Genomic DNA, 14199 nt, shown 5'->3' with positions numbered 1-14199 from the left:
TTTTGAGCCTGAAGACAATTTGGCCAGATTTCAATCTAACTTATAAAATACAGTCATGTATCGCTTAACGACAGGGATACACCCTGAGAAATGTATCGTTAGGCGATTCCATTGTTGTGAGAACATCCTAGAGTGTACTTGCACAAACCTGAGTGGTATAGCCTACTATACACCTAGGCTATACAATACTAATCTTATGGGACCACCATCATAGATGCAGTTCGTCATTGACTGAAATGTTATGTGGCATGTGACTATAATATTGCTCCCAGCAAGGTCATTGGAGTACCTGTTTTGCATTTTTTGGGATGCTTGCTTAGAAATGGGTTACTCAGAACCACCTGCTAAACTGTGCCAGTTATTAAGGGCAGACCACAAATTTGGCTTCAAGCTCTTGGTGCTACCTGATGGTTAAAGCAAAAGTGCTCTCCCAATATAAAACTTTTCATATTTAATCTTCCTAACTGGAAGGGCAGGGTACTTTATTCAGTGGAGGAGTCTAGTTTTCCTTTTGTATAAGAGATTAATGCCACAGACACTGGTATCTTTATCTGGTCCTTAATATGTCAACCAGATACTTTGAGTAATCCTTCATTCAACAAACATTCATTGAACCCCTACAATGTGCCATGAGGGATGGAGATAGGATAGAGACCAAAAACTCACAATATTTCCTGCTCTCAGAAAACCCGAAGCCCCATGGAAAAGACGAAAATTAAATAGTCCTGTGAATAAATGTGTAATTGCAGACTAAGGTAAGTCTGAAGAAAAGAAACACGTTTGGAGGAGATTATTCAGTAAAAGAACCTTGCCTAACCTGGGGAATCATGGATGGCTTTCTCCTAGGTGTGACTTTTCTGCTGAAAGCTGAAGATTGAGTAGAACTCCACGAGAAGAAGGGGGAAGAGGCCAAGGGTTCCTATGGGGCAACAATATGTGCACTGGCCGTATAACCAGGTGGTGTGGTGCATTCGAGGACTGAGAGGGAAGTTGGGGAGCAGGGCAAGGTGGGACTGGAGAGGTAGGCAGGGCCTGACCATGAAGACTAACCACAGAAGACTCTTGAAGGAAGGCCAAGTACATGTGGTTAAAATGAAAACAATTGGGGGTGTAAATCTTCTCCCCAATCCACCGCATCCTGTGACCTTGCTTCTCTTTGGAGGTTTGTGAGCTGTGGAGCTCAGCCTAAGTAGAAGCCAAGATTAGAATGAGAGGACGAGAGGTCCCCATGGGCATCTGGAGGACAACATAGCTGCCTGTAGAAGGCCAGCTGGGCCTTCTTCCCAGACACATCCCCTCAAGTGAACACTTGTGGTGGTGTTGAAATGCAGCCCCTTGAAATATGCTACACATGAAACCCAACTTAATGGCTAACCTGTAGCAAGAAACAAAGTCTATTGATTTAACCCTGTTGGAGATCTAAGATCACCATTGACTTTTTCTGCCCGTGGACCACTAGACTTTCATTGAAGGAAAACCTTCTAATTAAAAGGAAGCATTATTTTCCCTTGCTGAAAGGAAGAACCATTTATTTTCTAAGATGCATGGTTCTCAGCCACATAATATAAATTCGTTAGAGGGGAGGGGGCATACTTTTAGCACAGAAATGGTTTGTGCTACTCATCTGCTTGGTGGACAGTCCTATTCTAGTGTGTATCTCTCCATTGTTAAAGCAGGGCATTATCTTCTCCTGATTGAAGTCTTTTGAGGAGGGTGTTGTGTGTTTTACACAAGAAGATCTGATGGTTCTATTCATATATGCATCAGTTACCTGAAACCACCTTTCTCCTTTGGATTCCCTCTCTATATGAATGAAATATTGCTATGTGATAATTTCCAGTCTCCCTTTGGATATAGGAGCATACATGTCATGAGAAACGGGTGAAACTATTCCATATGTATACCTCTTCCCCAGGCCAACATTGTCCTTATTGAAGACTGACCACAGAAGAAACAAATTTGAAAAGAAAAAAATTCAGTGTAATGAAAATCCCAACAAAACAGCCAGAATCAAGAAATTCCAGAAGATTCCAAATCTTCCCAGGAGGGGAATGGCATTGGTGTAAACAGAAGAAATTAAGCAAATAGAAATTTTTCTCCCTTCTTTTCCCTTACATCTCTGAGAAATAACTAGGAGCAGCTTGCACTGTTTTCTTCTTGTTGTCCTTTCCTCTGCAGCTCACAGAGTATGAGATGCTGGGTTTTATTGTCTTCCTTTTGCTGCTTCTCGAAATGCTGCACATCTTTGGGATGCATAGTGAATTCATCACGTTCCCTTAAGATTAACGATGCAATCAAGTCAAACTCTAAAACTAGTGAAAGAGAAGAAGAGGAGAAACCTTGCTATTTCAAGCATCTTGCATATTTGTCTCTGTCTTAAAGCCACTGTTAGAATTAGATGACATTTGGGGAAGCCTGGATATGAAGTGAGGTTTCAGTGATTTGTGACCATGCATAAGCGCAGTTTTGAGAGGGGCAGTATGGTAGGAAAGTATTTGAGCAGGTTTGGTGAGAGAACATGGGACGGCTAATTGCCTTCAGGCAGGACAGTAGGTTAGGGGAGATACATGTGAGGTTAAGAGATCTGACTCTTACATCAGATTGCCTTGGGTCAAATCCAGGCACCACCTGTCCAAGTCCAGGCTGGCAAAGTGACCTTGAGCAGGTTGCTTCCCTTCTCTGCCTCTGTTTCCTTAACTGTAAAATGGAGATAATCAGAGTAATAGGGAGATTAAATGAAATTATCGTACCTGTAAGTAGTTGGCTCATTAGTGCTCAATGAATATTAGCTATCGTCTTTATCGATATTATTGACTGATTTCATAGGTTGGTCTAGTTGGGCATCTTTAACCCAGTCACTCAACAAACATGACTCTTGTGCCCAGTATACCCTAAGCACTGTGCTAGGTGTCAAGAATGTAGTAATGAGCCCCTCTCCAGAGACCGTGGGAACTCCTATAATAGAGATATGAGTAGACTACTGTGGTGGAACCAAAGAGGAGACCATGATAACTCTGAGACCCACCTGTGCTATAGGGAACCGCGAAAAACGTTTTAGTGCCTGGAGGCTTGAAGCTTCCCACTGAATTTGGATGAGCTGGGAAGAAAATGGAGCTTGTTGTTGGCATTCTCTCAAGTATCCTCTGCCTCCCCTCCATCTCCCAGGGCTCTCGTTTGGAGAGACTCCTGTCAAGTTCTGAATCTCAGATAACTTGAGTAATTTCGTGGTTAGGAAGGTATGAATGCCTCGTAAGCTTACACTGCATTATATGACAGCCATTTGTCCTTTAAACAGGAGCTCAGCCACATGAATTTCTCTTTGGCCTCAACAGGGAGGAACTTTGAACAAGGGGCTATGTTACTTCTCTGGCTTACTTCAGGCAGTCCACGTTCCACCCTATCTCTTCCTCCTCCCACTTCTACCTACTTTCATTCCCCTGTGATCTCTCTAACTTTTGGTTAATCAAAAAAATACAAGTCAATAAAATAATATCAGCCTTCTGAAAGTTGATGAGCCCACCACATAGTCTAAGTCCAATGACAAGCTCTTCTACCTTCCAGGTGTGCTTTTCCTGTGATGTCAGTGTCCTCCATTTATCTTTCCTCTGTCCTAATTCAAAAGGTCTTTTGAATCTGCATTTCAATCCAATGAGGCAGTAAGACTGGGTTTTCAAACCTGGCTTCACCACCTACTGGCTGGAAAACCTTGTGTAAATTTTCTTAACCCTCCTCTGCCTTATCTGAAGAAAAAAATGGGGATAATAATAGTACCAGCCTCATAGGGTTGTTGGAACACATTAATAAGTTAATAGATGAAAAATGCTTAAAGTAGTGCTTGGCACGTAGTGAGGAACTCAGCAAATGTTAGCCATTATTATTGTCATCTAAAGAGAAGTGAGATTTCTAGCTAGATCAGCAAGTGGGTAATATTCCCGCTGTGTCCTGAGCACTCAGCCACTTGTTTCTGCAACTTGGCTTAAAGACAATCAAATTTAAAAATCACTCAGTCAGGGCTTTGTTCGGGATTGTTCGAAAGCGTGGCCCTTGGAAGTCTTTCACTTTAAGAAGTATGTGGTGAAACTAGGATTTGAAACTAGTGTATCATTAACCAGAATTACAGTGTGAATTATGTCACAACCACGTCCCTAGATGGTTGTCCAGGACATTGTAAATGACTCACTAATTTATGCAATGGTCTTCTTCAAAGCTCCCCTGGAAAGGAATAGAGGGTCAGCTTTGGAACTGAAGACTGTTCAGCAGGCAAATATTTTTGTGAAGTCAACGAGACAGAACATTTCTAATTCCTCATGCTTCTGACAAAGAGATTTACTCTACCCAGGGACTGGGCCCTGCGTGATTCATATCCTGTGGGTTGAAAAATAGAATTCAGAAACCCAATGCTCTCAACTCCTCCCTCTCTATCCTAGGTTTGAATGGTGTTGCTTAGACGCATTTATAATCCTTCAAGTGTATCTTGCTTCAGACTGAGGTGGGGTGGTCAATTGTACTTTCTGTGAGTTGAGTCATGTTTGTAAGTACTCTCAGGACAATGCGAATTTAAAGGAGTCCTAAGGTAAACCTTGAATCTAAAGAAGCAACTGAGAATTAAGCATAGGTTGCACCTGGTGACTAACAGTTTGAATACCATGTGAATTAGTAGCCACCATACAGAAAACGGATGGTTCACGTATAAACTTCAGTAACTTGTTCTGTTGTGCTTTGTCTTAAAATCAGAGTTCTGGCACCACTGGGCCATCATTACCATTTGTCAACACTCACAGCTAAATGGCAGTGTCCCCCTTCAATCAGCATGCCATCTCCAGTTTGTCATAGATGTTCACAGCCCGCTGGACTCATAGATTTCACCTGGCTAATCCTCTGGGGTTTGTAGCCCCCTGTTCCATAGGCCAAGTACAGATTTTCAAACGTTAGATTTGTGTAAAGTAGAGTTTTCTATGACAATAAAAAATATTGTTCCCAGGGTGGGCCCAATGGCTCAGAGGTTAAGTTCATGCGTTCTACTTTGGCGGCCTGGGGTTCGCTGGTTCAGATCCTGGACGTGGACCTACTCACCGCTCATCAAGCCATGCTGAGGTGGCTTCTCATGTAGAAGAACTAGAAGGACCTACAACCAGGATATACAACTACATACTGAGGCTTTGGGGAGAAAAAAGCAAAAAAAAAAAAAAATATATATATATATATATAGGAGGAAGATTGGCAAAAGATGTTAGCTCAGAGCCAATCTTCCTCAAAAAAAAAAAAATTGATCCCTTTTTTATTTGTTCCACAAGCTTTCTCTCATTGACTCTTATTAAAAGACAATGCTGTACCCTCTGGGTAAATTGTCACACTATTTCCCTTCTTCTCAGTGGCCAGTCCTGGGTTATACCTGCTTCCTGTGTCATCAGAGAACATCAGTTTGACAGTCCACCCCTAGGTGGAGTCCTTATCCAGAAACAGCTTGTACACACACAGCATACACTCCCACACACTCACACTCACATACACACTCACATGCATACACTCATATGCTCGCTCATACACTCACATATTCACTCTTTTGCACAAGAATGCCAGTAGAATGTGCAGACTTATGAGAATTTCAGGGCTGATATCAGACCTGCTTTTGGAACTTGAAGTTGATCAGACTTGGTTGATGGCAAATCATTCCAAAAGGAATGTCAAGACAGAGAGGAACAGTGAGGAGCAGGAGATGGGCTCAGAGAGGAAGGTGGGAAGCTGCCAAAGTTAAGCTTTATCCTTTGTCCTGTTGCTGTGCAGCCTGAGGGCAGCAAGCCAGGGTCTGTTCTGTGTACTGGGAAATTGCATTTGTTGTCAGGAAATCTGACCCATTTGAGGAAAGGGTGGAGTTCTTGTTGGCATTGCTGCAGGGTCTGGTGCACCTGAAGGCAGAAGAACCCATATGAGCAATAGCAATCCCAGTCTGAACTGGCTTAAAAATAAGGGGTGTTTATTGGCTTATGTAACTGAGGAATCCAAAGAGCTCTAATTTCAGGTGAGGTTTGATCAATAAGCTGACACAGTTCTCTGAATTCTCTCTGTTCTGCCCTCCCCACACGTGGGCTGTATCGTCACATTTTCTTTAGCAGCAAGACTGGCTGTAACAGTTTAATCTTCACATCTGTGCCTTACATATACAGAGAAGAGAGGATACCTTTATCCCAGAATTCCAAGCAATAGTCCTAAGACGGTCTCTAATGGACTGGCTTATGTCCCAGGTCCACTTACATGCTAATTGGTTTGTGTCAATTAGGTTTCTCCCTGAAGTGGGGATTGGGGTCAGCACATGGGTTGGGTGGGGGTGGATAATTATAAAAATTGGAATTTTCATACCAAGAAGGAGGATGGATGGTGCCACGGCACCACCCAGCCAAACCCTTGGCTGTCTAAAGGGCATCAGGTGGTAGTTCATTATGTTCCTCATACCTCATTGGAACAGATGGATGACACACTAACACCCCTGTCCCGGGTCGTTGTAGCCTTTCGGTGGTAGACACAGAGAAATGGAGCCGTGCCTAAGAATCTCCCTGGTTGGGTTCCTTTTTCACAAATTATTTGAAATCTCTTCTCAGCCCAGTAGATTTGCCTCTCCAACTGAAGGAGAGAAGTTCAGGCATCTACCTCCAGGATAATGATTAAGCTAGAATTTGCTAGTAACCTACTCCTTCCTTTTGTGGCCTCTGCTTTATAAAGAAGTGCTGAACCAGGTGAGAGCCGGTGTCCTGCTGAGACAGTCTAAGGGGTAGAGCAATAGACACTACTTTACTGAAAACCTGCTATGAGCCCAGGACTGTCCCTGTGGACGCTGTACATATATTCCTCATTAACCATCTTATGAAGGAGGTGGTTTTCTCTCTGTTTTACAGATGACAAACCAGACCTTCGAGGGGTTAAATAATTCCTCCAAGGCCATAGGGTGGGTGGGGCAGAGCTGGGATTTTTATCCCAGGTTAGGTAGAATCTGGCTTCAGAACCGAGCTTTCAAATCGCCGCTGTCGCTCTGTGTAAACATACTGAGAGTCGGTCCTTAGGTGGAACTTGAGGGCGATCTCTCCAGTCTTCTTTCCCTCCTTGACTGAGATTCTCCCCACCCATGGCCATCCTTGCTCTAAGAGTGGCCCTGTCCCTCTGCTAAAATCCACGCAGTATCTCCAAATGCTGGTGGCCTCCGTCTCGGGAGAGCTGATCTTGTTTACTGTCCCGTGCAGACCTACCCTGTCCAGCCAGTGCATCAAGCCCTGATTCTTTTCTGATTTCATTTCCCTATTTTACAGCATTTTCCATTCAAAACTTACATGCTCCGTGTCCCCCTTCATCACAGCCCTGCAGTCTACTAGCTAATATGTTCCCCGAAGCTGATGGATTGTTATTTTAAGTGTTCCATGGAGACAGGTCTACTTTTCAACAAGGGCCTTCTGGAGAAAGTATCTTGCTCACTAGGTGGAAACTTCAGACTAGGAAGATGATGCCTTTGGGGGCATTTGGCTCTTGAACCACACTAGTGAGGCAGCGGGCTTTTGCTTGCCCAGCGGGCAGTCCACGTTTGCATTACTATTAATTGAAAGGAGAGTTTCATGTTCCAGAAATACAAGGTTCTCCATGACTTCAAGGGGAACTTTTCAGGTTTGCTCCTGAATTCCTTTCCAGATACAAATTTCCTCCCAATTTCCTCTTCCTGTTTCATCTGTGCATTTTCTCCTACCCATATTACTCACAATCTTGATCAGGGGTCAGCAGGCCATGGCCTGTTTTTGTAAATAAAGTTTTATTGGCACACAGCGATGCCCATTCGTACATTTATCGTCTCTGGCACTTTCGCACTACAATGGCAGAGTTGAATAGTCACAACTGAGACCCATATGTCCCGCAAAGCCTAAAATATTTACTGTCTGGCCCTTAAAAAAAATGTGCTGACCTTGAACTAGGTCAGTAAGCGCCATACATACTCTTCCACAACCCCCTAACTCCTTTTCCCCGCACATGACCAGGAATAAAAACCTCACATAGCCTGGGCTCCGACAAGAAAGAAAAAATCAAATGCCTGATGATTGGAATGGAAAAACACAATCTCACCCACAGTCCGGTCTCAAAGAAAGCAAGTGGGTGACACTTTTGCAGGCACTCCTTATTTCTGGGCCCCTGGCAGACATTGCTAATCAATCATAGCACTCTTTCCCAGTGAGCCACAGATTCCTTCTTCAACGCAGTGCCCAGGCAGACACTACCAATCAATCAGAGTTGGCATTTGAGTGGAAAACTATTTTCCATCCCTGATCCAGAGGCCAACATCAGATCAGAGAATCACATGAGACAAAAATCATGTTTAATAAATAATCCTTGAGTGTCCTTTGGGTTGCCATGTCAGAGACAGACATAGCATCTCTTATTAAGTCCAGAGTTGGAACTTAATCTTCTGTTTGTGTTTCTTCAGTTAAGCACCAGATGAAGTAGTTAGCTTGTGATTAGGGACCATGTTGTATGAAAAATGACTCCACCTCATTTTAAATAGGAGATTCATTACACTGTGCAATGCTCATACTGTGAGAGGCACCCAGGAACTAAGGCCCACTGAGAATATTCTAGAGTCCCATATCAATGTCACCCTCATTGAGTGGCTTCATAGCTGGAATCACTGATGCTATTTATGTTATTTCTTTCTCTCTCACGGCTGACTCTTAACTCTTTCTTTTAGCCAAGCTCCTGTTGTTGAATTCATATCAGGTAAAAGCACATATATAGTGTTGCCAGGGGCTGGAGTGGAGGCATCTATGATATTGTATTATATTATGATTATATTTCTTAAACCAAACTACACTCACGCTATGTTCTGATTTATTCAAATTTCAGGAAGCCCCCAAAAGACACTCTTTTCAAATGCTGGTGCAGATACTTGCTCAAAAACCTGACATTAATGATGATAGGTAAGAATTGGCTAAAGATAGGTATCCATTGACAGCTGTCAGGACCTGCCTCAAAGGCCGTATTTGCTGCCACAAAACTGACTGAACTGGCCTCCGAGGAGGTAATAGGTAAGTTGCAAATGAGGAGGTGGCATCGCTTAGCAGTTTCTTGCTTCTTTTTTCCTCAAGTAGTTGCAGAAGAGGACAGGAAGGAAAGTGAATATTTTACAAAGGAAACAGGGAAAGACTATTTAAAGGGGCAGTTGGCGGGAGAGAGATGCTCTTTCTTACTGACTGGGGAGCATCTGAGCCTGTAGGAATGATAACTATTGACTGGAAGGATCCGGATGCACTGGGAAACTCTGGTTGGAGCCTTGCACAGTTGGCATCTTGACAGCAAAATCGTATGCACCGCTGTGGAGTGTCGGCTGGAATCCAGCTCAGGTTTTTCCAAAAGCCATTTTTCATTGAACCTGGAGCTTTAAAAGTTGAACCAGTGAGAGTGCGAGCATTGCCTTTGGCCAATTAAAAATATTAAGCCAACCTTGGCAAAAGGTTTTAGCATTTGGCATCTTGTGTCTTTTTGTGTTGGATTTATGGAAAGGGAATAAGAAGTACCCTCCCAGATGGCAATGGTGAGGACCTTTTTAATAATGTTTTAAGCTTTTAGATTTATGGGATCCCAATAACATTAATAATGTGGTATTATTGATATTCTTTGGATGAAAAAAGCAATGCCTCCCTTCCTGGAACAGATAGAAGAATCTAATAAGTATTATACCCAAGGTACTATATAACCAAATCATTGAAAATACAAAGGACTATTCTTTGAAATCACATTAATATAAAGGCTGTCACTATTAATATGGTGCTTATCCCGGGTTATCGTTTCACTAAGAGGGACCAAGTTGAATTTAAATTTCAGTTGGATGGGCTGCCTGTGGAACTAGAAGGCCCTTTCTGTAGACCAGAAAGCAGATCACCATGGATTGTTTAATTTCTGGCACAAACGAGAGAAGGACTGGGAAATATGGTATCGGAGTAAGCCAGACATTGTGGTGTGTTCCAGAGCAAGGATGTCATGGTTTAGCAATGGTCCTACCTTAGCTTGAATATTGGTTTGCCTCAAGGGCAAGAGACCTTGTAGAGAACATCTGCTGTTTCTGCTGCCCAGCATCCCTTTTCCCCCTTCTTCTGGCGGCAGGAACTGCCTTCACTGGGGGAAATGTTCTTTCCACACTTCCAACCAAATTGTCCAGAAGGGTGCTGCCAATCATGGTATCTTACCCTCCTGGACCCTGGGATGGCTTCTGCTTCTGGCTGAGCCAATCACCACACACCCCATCCCTCCACCCTGGCCACAATGCTCATGATAGTCAATCAGTATCCTTTCTCATGATGTAACCTACTGGAGCTGGCAGGGGAGAGCTCTCTTTCCTCTCTGACTAGTAGGATATCAGGACATGTACCTGGAGCAACCTTTGGTTGTGGTTTTATATCCTGTCAAGATAGCACATCTGAGAGAATGAATGAACCAGGCAAAGGAGCACACCCGAGAGAATGGTTGAACCATGGAAAGGAATCAGTGGCGAGGGCAAGGAGAAAGAAAAAGTTCTTGGCATCCATAGGCTGGTTTGACCCTACCTATTCCTCAATTTGGTCATATAAGCCCATAAATTCCCAGTTTTGCTTAAATTAGTTAGAATTATGTTTCTGTTGTTTGCAAGCAAAGAGCTTTGATGAATGAAGACATTACAGCCTCTGTGTAGCTGGCACCCCACATTTCTCTCCTAGGCTGCTGGGCCACGTTTCTAACCCCTTTCATTCCTGCCTGCTTCAGCAAGCTTTCTTTGAGTGCCTGCGACTATGCCAGCACTGTGATAGGCCCTGAGGGCACGACTGTGAGGAAGACAGTCACGGTCCCTGCCCTCTTGGTAGACACCGGTGGGTATAACAAGACCTCTGCACCCTCTTTCCATTCCTGTGGAGTTTTGGGTTCTGAACCACCTGACTCACCTTTCCCCATGCCTTGTTCTCCTTTGTTGGTGTTCTTGTTCCCAGCTGCTCACGTGAACTTGGCTTTTTGTCTTTCTTGACCTACTTTGTGCCCAACTCCATCTAGTACCAAGTGCTGAATTCACTGCTCTGCCTTGATTGTTGGCCTCTGGGAACCCCAGTGTCTGCTCTCTCCAGTCTCTGAATCTAACCTGTCGCTTCCTAAGCCTCAGTTTCACCATCTGTAAAACAGAGGTAATAATAGTACCTCTACATAGGTCGTGGTGAAGATTAAATGCTTAATGGGTGCTTCATAACAAGAAATCAATATATAGTAGCTGAAGTTATTATCTGATACTTCTGACTCTAATAAAAAGGTTTAAATATAGAATCACATTTTTTTTTCATCCTTAGTATTAAAGAAAATATTACTAGGAAAAGGATCTTCTAGATTAGAAAGCTTGTAAATTTTTTATTTTAATTTTTCAGAGTTCTGTTATTGGGCAGGAATCTCATGGGAAAAAAACACATTTGCACTGAATTTCCTATTTGACTTTTCTTTAAGAGAACCGAGCAGAAAATACTCTTGGGAATAGACTTGTCTCTGATTCTAGGTAAAATTAAAATGTGTGAAAAAGAGACCATTATATGTGTGTGTGTGTATGTGTGTCTGTGTGTGCGCATGTATACATGCACACGTGTGAAATAAAGAATGCCATGTTTCGCAAATGGAGTACATTTGAACTCGTAAGGTCTGACCATGTCCTTAAGCCTCTTTTATTTTGCAACTGAGTGCCTTAGATGCATATTTAAGGTTTCTACACTTCAAAACCTGTCAAGCTTGTTTCTCCTCTCTGTGAAGGATCCTCGGACTGTGTTTGAATAGTGCCTGGATCTTTCATAGTCTTGGGTGTAAGTAGTAATGGCAGGAATGTGGTCTGCTTCTCCACTTATCTCCCTTCCTCCTTGTTGAAATCCTTGTCACTAAACCCAGTTACTTTGCTAAGAAAAGACCTCTGGTAGAATGCTATGTCACGTGACATTCCCTGTTGCATTCACTATTAAACGAAGTCCTTGGTTAATGGAAGTAACTGCCCAGGTCGGCCCAGTTTTGAAGTGGAGATGGTGATAATACTTCTGAGTTGTTGAGGACATTAGGGTGGGTTGGTGAGTGTGAAACCCCCTAAGTCAATGTCTGACACACAGCTTCTGTTCTTAGGAATAGCAGGAAGGAGTAAATCTCCCTTTTCTGAGGAATACTTGGGTGCCCATTTGAAGCTCCTGAACTCATGCTAAACTTCAAAGCACCTCTGTGACCTAAGAAGTTTGTACAAATGAAGTGGTGTAGATCTTACCTAGAAAGGTTTCTGTTCTCCACACAGTATCGTCAGGATTGTCTACACATCCAGCTGCTACTGGCATGTCCTCCTGGAGGTTTCACAGACACACAAGCGCTGTTCCTCTCTGCGTCCTGCATTTGAATGACATTCCAGGGCTGCATGTGCTTCTTTCAAACAAAATAATCACTTGGGATCTTTTTCAACTGTTCTTTAGCCAGCCATGGCCATACTTGTATCTCATTGGTTTTCAGCTGTTCTTTAGCCAGCCATGTCCATACTTGTATCTCATTGGTTCCTTATCCCTTTTGATTGCTGTATGTCATGTACAATATAAATAATACATTGAGGTCAGTTGTACTATCTCCTGACGCCAACAACCTTCAACTACCTTCCTGTCATAGTGTCTGTAATCTGGGTTGCTCATGTGGATGTTAGATGTCCAGGAGGCCTAGAGTTGACTGGGAAATTCACTTGGTACATCTTAAGTTTGATAATTGGTTCAATTTAGTCTTACATATATTAATTAGTTCCCCACTATATGTGAGGTATTGTGTTAGGCTCTGGGATAAAAATATAAAGAAATTATACATCTTGCCCTTGACAAAGCTTCCAGTCTAACGTAAAGTATGTTCTTAAAGATCTTCTGAAGTAACGGAGAAGCACACATTAACTGGCTTAGTTAATAAGGAAATGTATGATCTCAGAAGTGGGCATCCTGAGGTAGGGCAGCTCCAATTTGTGCACAATGCTTGAAGGCTCCAGTTTCTTTGCTTGGTAACTGTCTCGCTTAAATCGAATCTCTGTATTGGCCTTGTCCTCAAGTTGGCGGCAAGATTGCTGTACCAGTTCCAGGCAAAGTTTCCCAGAAGTCCCCTCAGTAGATTTTCCCTTAGGTCTTAATGGCCAAGAATAGATCACATGCCCTTTCCTAATCCAAGCATGTGGCAAGGAGAATGGGATTACCATAACTGGTTTAGGCTGATCATTTTGGGTAGATAGATGTTGGGTAATTGTTCCATGACCACATCAATTGGACAGACATGAGAAATGAGAAATTCACTATAATGTGGTATGTGCTATAATAGGAGTTGCTATGAAATTCCAGAAGTATTGTCCATACATAGGCTACCATATTTAATCATTTATTGATGAAAAACTTTTTTTTTCTACTAAACTGAAAGCTTTTCTGAAGTCTGTATAGATTATAATGACTGTATCCCCTAATGTCTACCTCTGTGCTTCTTACACTGGGGTAATGCCCTCTCCTCATCAGGGTTTTGGGAGGCATCCTAAGAGATTATGGGGAACCAAAAATAAACATGGTGCATCTTCCTGGAGCATCAGTTTTACTTACTGTATTTTTAGAAGAAAATCAGATCTATTATGAAGAAGAATACAAAATCCACTTGTATCTTTAAAATAAAATGGATGAATTCAATTTCTGATTGCTAAAATTGCTTTGGGTCATATACCTGGCCCCTGATGGCACATATTCCCTCCCCTTTGCCATGTAGTTTACTTGGATGGAATAGTTGGAGAGGGCCACTCTCCATAAATTTTCATTGTTGTAGAAGGAAATTAAATTAATCTGGATGCTCTCCTTTCCACACAACCACATTTCAACGTTTGTAGGCTTTTAAAAATTCTTCTCCAGCTTGAACATAATCTGATGTTTATGGTAGTTATGTTTTATCATGTAAATATATATATGTTTGTATTTTATGTTTTTCTATGCTGCATATCTTAAATTATTTATTTTAATTCTTTATCCTCTCTAAAACTATATAGTAGCATGAATGGAAAATGCATTCAAAATGGAAATAAAGAATGCCAGTAACTATTGACATTCTCTGCACTCTTATAGTTAATCAGTTAACTGACTTAAGTATTCTGTTTAAAAATAGAAACAGAGAACAAATCCACAAGGCAAATGAGTTCAA

At 42.3% G+C, this 14199-nt stretch overlaps 1 protein-coding gene across 3 annotated transcripts in view; it reads left to right on the top strand.

Moving 5' to 3' along the window:
- Positions 1-14199, top strand: part of FRMD4B (FERM domain containing 4B) — a 311911-nt gene that overhangs the window by 110932 nt on the left and 186780 nt on the right. The gene's annotated exons all lie outside the window — the stretch shown is intronic.

This window comes from Diceros bicornis, chromosome 2 (assembly GCF_020826845.1).
Source record: "Diceros bicornis minor isolate mBicDic1 chromosome 2, mDicBic1.mat.cur, whole genome shotgun sequence".
In the NCBI taxonomy this organism is placed as follows: Eukaryota; Metazoa; Chordata; class Mammalia; order Perissodactyla; family Rhinocerotidae; genus Diceros; species Diceros bicornis.
This window is presented reverse-complemented; position numbering and strand designations above follow the sequence as displayed.